A 14,300-nucleotide genomic window follows, 5' to 3' on the forward strand; every position below is an offset into this window, starting at 1 on the left:
TGCTTAAACAGTGTTTTGTCAGAATTGCCCTATCTATCTGTCATCGGGGAGCCAAGCCTGATTTCTTCTATCAGTGGGTCAGAAACATAACTCACTTAGCCAGTTCCCTTTAGCATAAGGTCTTTATTAATTCTACTAGAGCTTCAAACTACAGATGTTCATCGAGTTGCACAACTGGAATATGCAAATCTCTTCGGTCTGTTATTTACATTGGCTTAATTTCTTCAATGATTTATTCCAAGTCACATCATTGTAGAAAATATACAAACATTCAAGTCATCGTGTGTAACTATGACGTAAATGTCTGTTCCCACTGCGAAAATGTGTCTCACTGGCTCTGGATAGGGAATTATAGGAAGAAGGCTACTTCTAGTTTCAGGCGATGACTCTGCAATCTTCTGTTTCAATAAAACCTCATTCAGACGTCCAAGTGTTGACCATATTGTACAGACTAGCCGTGGATCTTCTAACCCAAACCTGACTGCCTCGTAAACATGTATGAGGTTTTTGAGTTTGGGTCATGAGGCCAGTGTCCAAGTCAGCACATCACGGTCCGTACAACGACTGTGTTTCACAGATGACTGAATGAGGTTTTACAATTCAAAGTTTATTTTCTCATCTTTGATTAGCTGGAAAGCTAAGATTAGGCTGATATTACAATTGTATCTTTTATGAGATGCATAATTCCAGAGATAAGCAAACAGTTTGATGGATCCATTTTGTAAATTAAAGTTTTTTTTATTTTGTTTTCTTCAGTTTGATCCAAAAGCATGGCTGTGATTGGCTGCTGAAATGATGTCATGATGCACTATAAAAGTTGCCGCCGCCATTTTGGGTTCACTCTGCTGTGAATTCAGTTAGGGACAGGATGCTGCTCTTGTGACTCTGAGGGACAGTTAGAAATATCAATTTGCTAGATTGTGCTTTACCCAGGCTAGTTTAGCAACCCCTGTGAGGTCTGTGTGAGTGCAGCTCACGCTGTAGTGTGTCCTGCAGCCACCTCTGGTTGTAGGCCGCTCAGCGTGCGTCACTGCCTCATACATATTTATTTTTGTTTTATTGCTGCTCATTTTTCATTAATCCTCCTATTAGTGTGCATCCATCCGTATCCATCTACATTGGTTGCAAACACCATATAGGAGTAGACAGCGGAGCCTTTCTGCAGCCTTTCAGTGCTAGTGCACAGTTCTCTGCGCTGTTCATTCATTGCAATGAATGCTGGCATTGCAAAACTACTGGTCCTTGAAATGCTCTGACACCTTCCATAACTTAATGGCATTGGCAGTCCCACAATACACACCGTGCCCAGCCGCTTTTATTTCAGCAGGCAAGCCGTCCCTGCCCTGCAAAAGCATGTGGAGGGAAAAATTAAACATGCGCTACTAAACGCCGTGAGTAGCAAGGTCCACCTGACCACCGATGCGTGGACCAGTAAACAAGGACAGGGACGATACCTTTCCCTCACTGCCCATTGGGTCAATGTTGTGGAGCCGGGTACAGATCTTGAGAGTGGCGCTGTACATGTTCTGCCAACTCCAAGGATTTGAGTTGCAGAAATCCAGTCTGTACACATTGACTCCTCATACTCCAGTTCCTCAGAATCAGCGCTGCAGGAGCCGTTACGGTCTACCTCCACATGGACCCGTGAACGCTTACCTGTTACGACCGATATGAGCACAGCTGTGGCCAAACGTCAACAGGCCGTACTGAAATTAATTTCTTTGGGGAATTGAAACCACACAGCGCAGGAGCTCTGGAATGCCATCAAGCAGGAGAGTGACATGTGGTTTGTGCCACGAATCTCCAGCCAGGCTTGGTAGTGTGTGACAATGGCCGAAGTCTGGTGGCAGCTCTGGGCCTAGGCAACCTCACTCACATCCCATGTCTGGCACATGTGCTCAACTTGGTCGTGCAGAGCTTTCTGAGGGACTATCCGGATCTTGATGCACTGCTGCACAAGGTCCACATAGTGTGCTCACTTGCGGCATTCCAGCATGGCAAGATCGCGCATTGCAGCTCTGCAGCGGCGATTCCGCCTTCCGGAACATCGCATCATATGTGACCTACCCACCAGGTGGAATTCAACGTTACATATGTTGGAGCGGTTGTGTAAGCAGCAGGCAGCAGTAATGGAGTACCAGCTGCATCAGGCGCAAACAAGTCGCACTGCGCGCCGGTCACACTTCACTACCACTGAGTGGGCCTCTATGAAAGACATCTGCCACGTTTTGCATGCCTTCGATGATTCCACGCGGATGGCGAGTGCAGATGATGCTCTAGTCAGCATGACTGTCCCCCTTATCTGCCTGCTTCAAAAAACACTGCAAGCACTAAGGGAGGAGGTTTTGGAAGAGGTGGAGGATGAGGAGTCACAAATGCCATCTGCTTCTGGACAGTCTGCGCAACGTGGTTCCTCACAAGGGCCTAGGCAGGGGACACTTTGTGAGGAGGATGAGGAAGAATCAAAGGAGGATGAAGACATCTCTCCAGAGAAGGGAGGTACACAATGCTCTAGTAGTCAGTATGTATAGCGAGGGTGGGGTGATGCAGAGCAGGCAGAGATGACGCCTCAAGCAGGGGACAGCGTTTCTTGGCCAGTTGGGAGTCTGCAGCACATGGTTGATTTCATGCTGCAGTGCCTGAGTAACGACTACCGCATCGCCCACATTCTCAACACGGCTGATTATTGGGTGTACACCCTCCTAGATCCTCGCTACCGGGACAACTTACAAAGCCTCATAACACCGTTGAGCCGGGAGTGTAAAATGCGGGAGTACCAAGACACACTGGTGCATTCCATCATGTTCTCCATTCCCCCCGAGAGCAGTGCTGCTAGTGCTTTAAAAAAGCAGCTCTGTGCGTCGAGACAGTGGAGGAAGCTCTGCACAAAGAGGGAGCAGAAGCAGCACCTCAGCACAAGGCGAGACCAGTATGGCCAAAATGTGGCAAAGTTTTGTGTGCCCGCCACAAATGTCTACACCATCACAGATGGCTCCAGTCAGCAGGAGGCAACGTTTCCGTCAGATGGTGACAGACTACATGTCTTGCCCTCTCAATGTACTACCAGACGGCTCTTCCCCCTTCAAGTTTTGGGTCTCTAAGCTGGATACCTGGCCAGAGCTTAGCCAGTATGCATTGGAGGTACTGGCTTGGCCTACTGCTAGTGTATTATCGGAACGCGTCTATAGTGCCGCAGGTGGTGTACTAACAGACCGTCGCATGCGACTATCCTCCGATAACGTTGACCGGCTTACTTTTCTGAAAATGAACAAGGCCTGAATCTCGCCTGAATTTGCCAGTCCCCTTCCAGATTAAATAATTGGTTGGCAACAGTATCCAGGTCTCCTGTTGTGTTCATGTTTCTACCACCTGAACTGCAATCCCTGGGCTCCAACACGACCAGTTACTGCTCAGAAGTGCCGTCTGCACAGAAAAAAACACTAGCTCCTGTGTTAGTGGGGTTCAGTAACGCCAGCTGCTCCCCTGCTGTGTGTCCGGCAAAATCTCCTGCTCCCTCCACATTCAAACTACATCAGATTTTAAACTTGCTCCAAGTAGGCCTTTTTTTTTTTTTTGTTCATATGGTAAACTTTGTGATATATAAGAACAAATATAAGATGTGAATAATAATGTATTAGATAAAAAAAGGGCACTTTGCAGCGATATGCTTTAAATATGTAGTACATTTTGTATTTAACAAAGTTTTATCCCTGTGTAAGGGTATACACCCTATTTTAATTAAGTCAAATTTTGTAATTGGATCAAGTTCCTGGAAGCAGGGTATATTACTATCTTGAACACTGCTCACACTTAAGACCTAGAAGAAGACCTAGTAAGGTCGAAAAGGGTAGTCTGCACTCATAAAGCAGCAGTGTGCCCTTTTTTCTTCTGACCCCCTGTATATATTTGGGTTTCTGCCACATGGAACTATTTTAAAAGATAAAAATAAAATGGATTTTATGGCCAAGTAGGAAGCATCCGCTGGAATTATTTGCTGGTTTTTGAGCTCCAACACCGCCAGTTGTTGCTCAGAAGTGCAGTCTGCACAGAGAAAAACACTAGCTCCTGTGTTAGTGAGGTTCAGTAACGCCAGCTGCTCCCCTGCTGTGTGTCCGGCAATATCTCCTGCTCCCTCCACATTCAAACTACATCAGATTTTAAACTTGCTCCAAGTAGGCCTCAGCCTACTCCATGATTGACCCTGGGCTCCAACACCGCCAGTTGTTGCTCAGAAGTGCCGTCTGCACAGAGAAAAACACTAGCTCCTGTGTTAGTGGGGTTCTGTAACGCCAGCTGCTCCCCTGCTGTGTGTCCGGCAATATCTCCTGCTCCCTCCACATTCAAACTATATCAGATTTTAAACTTGCTCCAAGTAGGCCTCAGCCTACTCCATGATTGACCCTGGGCTCCAACACCGCCAGTTGTTGCTCAGAAGTGCCGTCTGCACAGAGAAAAACACTAGCTCCCGTGTTAGTGGGGTTCAGTAATGCCAGCTGCTCCGCTGCTGTGTGTCCTGCAATGTCTTCTGCTCCCTCCACATTGAAAGTACATCAGATATTAAACTTGCTCCAAGTAGGCCTCAGCCTACACCATGATTGATCCTGGGCTCCAACACCGCCAGTTGTTGCTCAGAAGTGCCATCTGCACAGAGAAAAACACTAGCTCCTGTGTTAGTGGGGTTCAGTAACGCCAGCTGCTCCCCTGCTGTGTATACGGCAATATCTGCTGCTCCCTCCACATTCACCCCGCATCAGATATTAAACTTGCTCCAATTAGTCCTCAGCCTACTCCTTGATTGACCCTGGGCTCCAACACCGCCAGTTGTTGCTCAGAAGTGCCGTCTGCACAGAGAAAAACACTAGCTCCTGTGTTAGTGGGGTTCAGTAATGCCAGCTGCTCCCCTGCTGTGTGTGTCCGGCAATATCTCCTGCTCCCTCCACATTCAAACTACATCAGATTTTAAACTTGCTCCAAGTAGGCCTCAGCCTACTCCATGATTGACCCTGGGCTCCAACTCCGCCAGTTGTTGCTCAGAAGTGCCGTCTGCACGGAGAAAAACACTAGCTCATGTGTTAGTGGGGTTCAGTAACGCCAGCTGCTCCCCTGCTGTGTGTCCGACAATGTCTCCTGCTCCCTCCACATTCACACTACATAAGATATTAAACTTGCTCCAATTAGGCCTCAGCCTACACCCTGATTGACCCTGGGCTCCAACACTGCCAGTTGCTGCTCAGAAGTGCCATGTGCACAGAGAAAAACACTAGCTCCTGTGTTACTGGGGTTCAGTAGCGTCAGCTGCTCCCCTGCTGTGTGTTCTGCAATGTCTCCTGCTCTGTCCACATTCACACTACTACTGATTTTAAACTTGCTCCAATTAGGCCTCTGGCTCCACTCTGTCTCTAGCATTTACCCTGGGCTCCAAAACCTCCAGTTGCTGCTCAGAAGTGCCGTCTGCACAATCAACACTTGTTCCTGTGTTACTGGGGTTCAGTAACATCAGCTGATCCCCTGCTGTGTGTCCGGCAATTTCTCCTACTCTGTCCACATTCCCACTAGAATGTGGACAGAGCAGGAGAAATTGCCAGACACACAGCAGGGGATCAGCTGACGTTAATGAACCCCAATAAAACAGGAGCAAGTGTTGACTGTGCAGACGGCACTTCAGAGCAGCAACTGGCGGTGTTGGAGCCCAGGGTAAATACTAGAAACAGAGGCCTAATTGGAGCAAGTTTAAAATCCGTTGTAGTCTACAACAGATGTTAATCTTGATCCATTTAGGCCTCTGGCTCCACTATGTTTGTAGTATTAACCCTGGGCTCCAACACCGCCAGTTGCTGCTCAGAAGTGCTGTCTGCACAGTCAACATATGCTCCAGTGTTTTTGGGGTTCAGTAATGTCAGCTGATCCCCAGCTGTGTGTCCGGCAATTTCTCCTGCTCTGTCCACATTCACACTACTACTGATTTTAAACTTGCTCCAATTAGGCCTCTGTCTCCACTCTGTTTGTACTATTGACCCTGGGCTCCAACACCGCCAGTTGCTGCTCAGAAGTGCCGTCTGCACAGTCAACATATGCTCCAGTGTTATTGGGGTTCAGTAATGTCAGCTGATCCCCAGCTGTGTGTCCGGCAATTTCTCCTGCTCTGTCCACAATCACACAACTACAGATTTTAAACTTGCTCCAATTAGGCCTCTTTCTCCACTCTGTTTGTAGTATTTACCCTGGGTTCCAGCACCGCCAGCTGGTTCCCGGCAGTATCTTTGGCACGGGTACTCCCTCCTGCCCAGCCTGGTTCCAGCACGCCAGCTGTTTCCGGGTAGTGTCAACGTCACTTTGACTCCAAAACTTTGTCCTGTCGTGTTGCGGTCTGGTTAGCCGACTCTATGGTGCCTGCAGTTTAGGTGCTTCCTATGTGGGCTGCGGGATCTGGCAATAAAGACTGGTTCCATAGTGCCAATAGGACAAGCACCACCTGTAGGACTGTGGGTTTCGGTAACTGCGGCCGGCTCGGTGCCTTGCAACTTTGTTTTTCATGGGTACCTTCTGCTACCCATCTGGGTTCCAGCACCGTCAGCTGGTTCTCGGAAGTGCCTTTGGCTTAGATGCCTCCTTCTCGGTATCCGAGTTCCAGCAACGTCTGCTGGTCCTTGGTAGTACTTTCTGGCACAGGTACCTCCTGCTTAGTAACCGGGTTCCAGTACCATCAGCTGGTCCTCGGTAGTGCCATTGGCTCTAGTTCCTTCTGCTGCCCCTCCGGGTTCCAGCACCGTCAGCTGGTCCTCGGTAGTTCCATTGGCTCTTGTAGCTCCTGCTACCCATCCGGGTTCCAGCACCGTCAGCTGGTTCTCGGCAGTGTCTTTGGCACGGGTACTCCCTCCTGCCCAGCCTGGTTCCAGCACGCCAGCTGTTTCTGGGTAGTGTCAACGTCACTTTGCCACCAATACGTTGTCCTGTCATGTTGCGGTCGGGTTAGACGACTATATGGTGCCTGCAGTTTAGGTGCTTCCTATGTGGGCTGCGGGATCTGGCAATAAAGGCTGGATCCACAGTGCCAATAGGACAAGCACCCCCTGTAGGACTGTGGGTTTCGGTAACTGCGGCCGGCTCGCTGCCTTGCAACTTTGTTTTTCATGGGTACCTTCTGCTACCCATCCGGGTTCCAGCACCGTCAGCTGGTCCTCGGTAGTTCCATTGCCTCTTGTTCCTTCTGCTGCCCCTCCGGGTTCAGCACCAGCACCGTCAGCTGGTTCTCGGCAGTGCCTTTGGCATAGGTGCCTCCATCTCGGTATCCGAGTTCCAGCAACGTCGGCTGGTCCTTGGTAGTGCTTTCTAGCACAGGTACCTCCTGCTTAGTCACCAGGTTCCAGTACCGTCAGCTGGTCCTCGGTAGTGCCATTGGCTCTTGTTCCTTCTGCTGCGCCTCTGGATTCCAGCACCGTCAGCTGTTTCAGGGAAGTGTCAGCGTCACTTTGGCACCAATACATTGTCCTGTGGTGTTGCGGTCGGGTTAGCCGACTCTATGGTGCCTGCCTTCAGGTGCTTCCTATGTGGGCTGCGGGTTCTGGCAATAAAGGCTGGTTCCGTAGTGCCAATTGGACAAGCACCCCCTGTAGGACTGTGGGTTTCGGTAACTGCTGCCGGCTCGCGGCCTTGCAACTTTGTTTTTCATGGGTACCTTCTGCTGCTCCTCCGGGTTCCAGCACCGTCAGCTGGTTCTCGGCAGTGCCTTTGGCTTAGGTGCCTCCATCTCGGGATCCGAGTTCCAGCAACGTCTGCTGGTTCTTGGTAGTGCTTTCTAGCACAGGTACCTCCTGCTTAGTAACTGGGTTCCAGTAACGTCAGCTGGTCCTCGGTAGCGCCATTGGCTATTGTTCCTTCTGCTACCCATCCGGGTTCCAGCACCGTCAGCTGGTCCTCGGTAGTTTCATTGCCTCTTGTTCCTTCTGCTGCCCCTCCGGGTTGCAGAACCGTCAGCTGGTTCTCGGCAGTGCCTTTGGCTTAGGTGCCTCTATCTCGGTATCCGAGTTCCAGCAACGTCTGCTGGTCCTTGGTAGTGCTTTCTAGCACAGGTACCTCCTGCTTAGTAACCAGGTTCCAGTACCATCAGCTGGTCCTCGTTAATTTTATTGGCTCTTGTTCCTTCTGCTACCCATCCGGGTTCCAGTACCGTCAGCTGGTTCTCGGCAGTTCCTCAGCCTTCTTGTACCTTCTGCTACATTTCCAAGTTCAAACTTTTTGAAATGGTTTTTGGTAATCACTCTGGATCTCCCTGACGACGACCCTGAAGACCACCTCAAAGAAGACCAAAAAGATGACTCTGAAGAAGATGACCAAGAGGGCAAAGAACATGAAGACAACCACCAAGATACAGAACAACAAGAGACAGAAGACCAAGAAGCAGAAGAGCAAAAAGCAGAAGAACAAAAAGCAGAAGAACATAAAGCATAAGACTAAAAATCAGAGCAAAAGATATTATCTATATTATAAGCAGAAGAAGACTAAGCAGTGTATGGGGGTGAGTCCATTCCTCCTCGTGGTGCCCCTGGAAAATGCCTGCTGCTGCAGGCCAAACTGAACGCGGACAAATCCTGTTGTAAATCTTTTGTGACAGGCAGAACAGCTGGTGTAATCTTCAAACTTTTCTAGATAACAACTACAGGAATGCCTGTCACAAATAAGAATGTGATGAAGAAGAAGAATAGGAAGAAGATGAAGAAGTAGAATATGAAGAAGAATATGAAGAATGTAAAAAAAAGAATAATAGGAAGAAGGTGAAGAAGATGAATAAGGTGAAGAAGAAGTTGATGAAAAAGATGCTGCTGCTGCTGAGGATCATGAAGGAGAAAGTGTGGGAGAAGTAAAAAAGAAGGTGAAGAGCATGGAAGTAGTGAAACATGCATATCTGACAAAATACACAAAAGGTTAACATAGTCAATATCTTTGTAACTCCGAACGTCTTAAAAAAAAAAAATTATTCCTGCTATTCCATTTGATTGGGCTAAACCTCTATGCCTTTAATGTCTCCTCCACCTCCCCCAATACATTCTACATTATTATTAGTTGTTTTTCTTCATGTAGAATTAACCTACAAGGAAAGAAAGGGTTCATTTTAATTTCGATATTTCTGTCCCATTGACTTGCATTGGTTTCCGGTATCGGAATCGGCGATATCCGATACTTTTTGGGTATCGGTCCGATCCGATCCGATATTTCACGATATCAGAAGGTATCGCTCAACACTAATCCTAACTTGCCCTAACATGTTAATAGAGAGGAAGGCAATAAAACCCCATGTGGCAAACAGTAAGCTTCACATTGGAGAAAAAAATTCCTTCCCGACTCCACATACAGCAATCAGACTAGTTCCCTGGATCAAAGCAATATCAAGGAAACTAGTGTATATAACCTGTAACATTATACTTTTCAAGAAAGGCATCCAGGCCCTTATTAAATTTTAGTAGGGAATCACTCATACGGCAGAGAGTTTCATAGTTTCACTGCTCTTACAGTAAAGAACCGCATCTGTGAGTATGCTTAAACCTTCTTTCCTCCAGATGTAGAGGATGCCCCATTGTCCCCGTCACAGGTCTAAGAGTAAAAAGATCATTAGAAAGGTCTTTGTACTGTCCCCTCATATATTTATACATTGTAATAAGATCACCCCTAAGCCTTCGATTTTCCAAACTAAATAACCCCAAGTGTAATAACCTGTCCTGGTATTGCAGACCCCCCAATTCTCTAATAACCTTGCTCGCTCTTCTCTGCTCCTGCTCCAGTTCAGCTATGTCTTTCTTATACACTGGAGACCAGAACAGTACATAGTATTCTAAGTGTCGTCGCACTATTGATTTGTATAGAGGTAAAATTATGTTCTCCTCATGAGCATCTATGCCTCTTTTAATGCATCCCATTATTTTATTTGCCTTTGCAGCAGCTGCCTGACACTGGCCACTAAATGTGAGTTTGTCGTCCACCCATACACCCAGGTCTTTTTCAGTGACAGTTTTGCCCAGTGTTTTACAATTAAGCACATAATTATTCATCTTGTTTGTTCTACCCAAGTGCATGACCTTACATTTATCCCCATTAAAGCTCATTTGCCATTTATCAGCCCAAGCTTCTAGTTTACATAAATCCTCCTATAATATAAAATTGTCCTCCTCTGTATTGATTACCCTATTACCCTACAGAGATTAATGTCATCTGCAAATATTGAAATTCTACTCTCTATGCCCCCTACAAGGTCAATAATAAATATGTTAAAAAGAAGCAGGCCCAATACTGACCCCTGTGGTACCCCACTGCTAACCGTGACCCAGTCCGAGTGTGCTCAAAAGCTTTTGAAAAGTCCATGTACATTGAACTTACCTCTTCATAAAAGCTTATCAGATAAGTCTGACAGGAACGGTCCCTCGTAAACCCATGTTGATTATGGGTCATGAGGTTATTCTTCTTCAGATACTCCAGTAAAGTATCTCTTAGAAAACCCTCCAGGATTTTTCCCACAGTAGAGGTTAAGCTCTCTGGCCTATAATTTCCAAGTTCAGTTTTTGTCCCCTTTTTGAATATTGGCACCACACTTGCTATACTCCAATCCTGTAGTACAAACCCTGTTATTATGGAATCTTTAAAGATTAAAAATAATGGTCTATTATGATGACCAGCCAGATGTTACTGTAGCGTTTGCATATGCCTGAAATTTTTTTTTTTTAATTTTTGCCTATGCATATACTGCAAACTGTATGGTCAAATGTGTATTTAATAGTGCCTAACAGTATCAGCATGGTGGCTCAGTGGTTAGCACTGCAGCCTTGCATGCACTACGGGGTCCTGAGTTCAAATCCCTCCAGGGACAACCTCTGCAAGGAGTTTGTATGTTATCCTCTTGTTTGTGTGGGTTTCCTCTGGGTTCTCCGGTTTTATCCCACACTCCAAAGTCATACTGATAGGGAATCTAGATTGTGAGCCCCATTAGTTGCCCTTTGGATACCCCCCTCCTGAGGGCAAAAGGATAATGACTGTCCTACCTAAGCAAATTGTTTATTGCTGTAGGTTTATGGAAAATTTTTAGTCTGCAGGTGTCTACCACCATCCGTTTCGATATTTACATCCAGGAAATTGATGGATACAGGATCTATTTCAGATGTAAATTTGAAAACGATCCTGTTGCTGTTCAGTTCCTGGACAAACCTATTTAAAGAGGCAGAGCCACCTGTCCCCTGACACCAGGACATCATCAATGTAGTGCCGCCGCCAAAATAATATCTGTGGGCTCCACCAAGCCATCTCTTCGTCCCCAAAAACTCCCGTATCCTCTCACCAGCCCAGGAACAAATTGGAATAGGTTGGGGAACATGAACTCCTCAATAAGGGGTCCACGATCCACCAGCATGACATTTGCTGCTCTAGAAAAAGCAGATAAAATGAAAATACTCAGAGCATAAATTGGCCAATTCATGTGGAAGTGACAGTCAGTCTTTGATATTGAAAAACAGCTTACAACAAAGCAAAAGGATCTTATTGTTGAAAGTTATCAGTCAGAAGAAGGGTACAAAAAGTGTCCAATGCAAAAGACATACCATGGAACACTGTTCCTAGGAAGTAGGGCTAAGACAGCTGTCCCTGGGTGGTAGGCTTAAGATGGCTGTCACTGGGTGGCAGTGCTCAGACAGCTGTCCCTGGATAGTAGAGTTAATAGGGCTGTCACTGAGTAGTAGGGCTCAGATAGCTGTCCCTGGATAGTAGGGCTAATAGGGCTGTCCCGTGGTAGTCCCGCCCCTGGGTGGTGCCAGCACAAGGTGCAGATGCCAACTTAGATTTTGAGCTCCAGGGAACACTTCCACATTATTTCGACTGGCTCTCTGTACAGGGAAACTGGAGAGCTGGTCCTTCTGTGTCCTCACCTCATGAACAACATGCAATGATGCACTAGAGTGGGGTGGGGAACCTTTTTTCTTCCTAGAGCCATTTGGATATTTATACCATCTTTCGGGGCTGTTAAAATTGTGCGCTAACTCTGCCCACAGTACATCTTGACACTGGCACTGGTGTCAGGATGTAATCTTTCATTGCATGCGCCTCAGCATTCAGTAGTGAACGTGCTCACAGAATAAGAGGAAATTAAAAGGGAGTTGGCTGTCAAATGACAACTGCTGGCCCAACTACTGTGGTGCCAGGAATCTGCATGGGGGAAGTAGAAAAGGGCATTGTGGGATGTAACCTGCCCTCAGGCCTGAGGTTCTCCACTCCTCGCAACCTTGATATTAAGGAAGTGCTGTATATTGATTGTAAATCAGCCATTAGCCGTTACTGCTCTATTGCATTTTAATTGTTGCTTGGACTACTTGTCAGGCTCATCTGTCCTGTACATTACAAAAATATTCACAAAAAGTAAAGTTATATAGATAATATAAGATAGTTATGGGAAATATGAATAATCAGTTTGCACCATTTACAAGTGCTTTATTTATTTAGTTTGTCTATTCTAAACAGGGCACACAAACGGAAAAAATAAGAAACAGACATGTGAACAGAGCCTTAGACATATTTGTTAGACATATTTATGAGAACTGCATCTGATTTGACAATAAAACATTGCATTTGTGAAGACATAGTTTTATTGTCTTCTGCTTTGCATTAGCCACAGTCTATATTGTGGTCTGCAGATTCTACTGTTTTCTATTTATTATTATGCATCTATTCATGGGGATAACTACGCTTGACAGGTTGTATTTTCTCTTGCAGATTCTATTGTATTTCCCTGAGATAAGTGGTGGCGGAGATGTCTGGCAGCCACTGCTGACCAGAAAGGGGCATCCTGCATTGTAAATTACCAGATGAAACACTTTTCATCCAGCTATTACAATCATTGTGCTATTAGTCTGGACTGGTGTGTATATAAATACATAGTGCCTTGAAAAAGTATTCATACCCCATCAACTTTTCCAATTTTTTTCACATTACAACAACCACAAGCTTAAGCGTTTTTTATTTGGATTTTATCTGATATATCAACACAAAGTAGTAAGTATTTGTAAAGTGTAAAGGAAATAATACATGATTTCCTAAATATTATAAAAATAAAAACAGAAAGATGCGACATGCATCTGTATTCAGCCCCCCACCCCCTTAGTCTGATACTGCTAAATAAAATGCTGATTGACAAATTGCCTCTAGAATATATATTGTCGTGGCTGAAAGTGTTGGCACCCTTGAAATTGTTCCAGAAAATGAAGTATTTCTCCCAGAAAATTATTGCAGTTTTACATGTTTAGTTCCTTTGTGTGTATTGGAATAAAACACAGAAAAAAAGGCAAATTTTATATAGTTTCACACACAACCCACAAAGTCGTGTGGACAAAATTGTTGGCACCCTTAACTTAATACATGGTTGCACACACTTTGGAATAAACAACTGCAATCAATCGCTTCCTATAACTATCAACAAGCGACTTACACTTCTCAGCTGGAATATTGAACTCTTCTTTTGCAAACTGCTCCAGGTCTCTTCTATTTGAAGGCACCTTCTCCGAACAGCAATTTTAAGATCTCTCCACAGGTGTTCAATGGGATTGAGATCCGGACTCATTTCTGGCCACTTCAGAACTCTCCAGCGTTTTATTTCAATATATTTTTCTGGGTGCTTCTTGAAGTATGTTTGAGGTGAATGTCCTGCTGCTTTTTTTTTCATTTGATTTGGATGTCCTGCTGGAAGACTCATGACCTAAGACGCAAATCCAGCTTTCTGACACTGGGCAATACATTGCAACCCAAAATAATTTGGTATTCTTCAGATTTCATGATGCCTTGCACACAGCAAAGAAACCCAGTGCCAGAGGCATCAAAACAGTCCCAAAACATCTTTGAATCTCCACCATACTGGACTGTAGGTTATGTGTTCTTTTCTTTGTAGGCCTCATTTCATTTTCTGTAAACAGTAGAATGATGTGTTTTACCAAAAAGATCTCTCTTGGTCTCATCTGTCCACAAGATGCTTTCCCAGAAGGAATTTGACTTACTCACGTACATTTTTGAAAACTGCAGTCTAGTTTTTATGTCTGTGTTTCAGCAGTGGGGCCCTGCTGGGTCTCCTGCCATAGCATTTCATTTAATTCAAATGTTCATAGCTGGCACAGACACTGATGCACCCTGAGCTTGCAGGACAGCTTGAATTTCTTTGGATCTTGATTGGGACTGCTTATTCATCATCCGGACTGTCCTTAGTTGCAACCTTTCATTAATTGTTCTCTGTTGCCCAAGTCCATAGAGATTGCCCAGTGCCATGGGTAGTAAACTTTTTA

The sequence above is a fragment of the Dendrobates tinctorius genome, unplaced genomic scaffold, assembly GCF_039654945.1.
Source record: "Dendrobates tinctorius isolate UK_male_01 unplaced genomic scaffold, ASM3965494v1 ptg000069l, whole genome shotgun sequence".
NCBI lineage: Eukaryota > Metazoa > Chordata > Amphibia > Anura > Dendrobatidae > Dendrobates > Dendrobates tinctorius.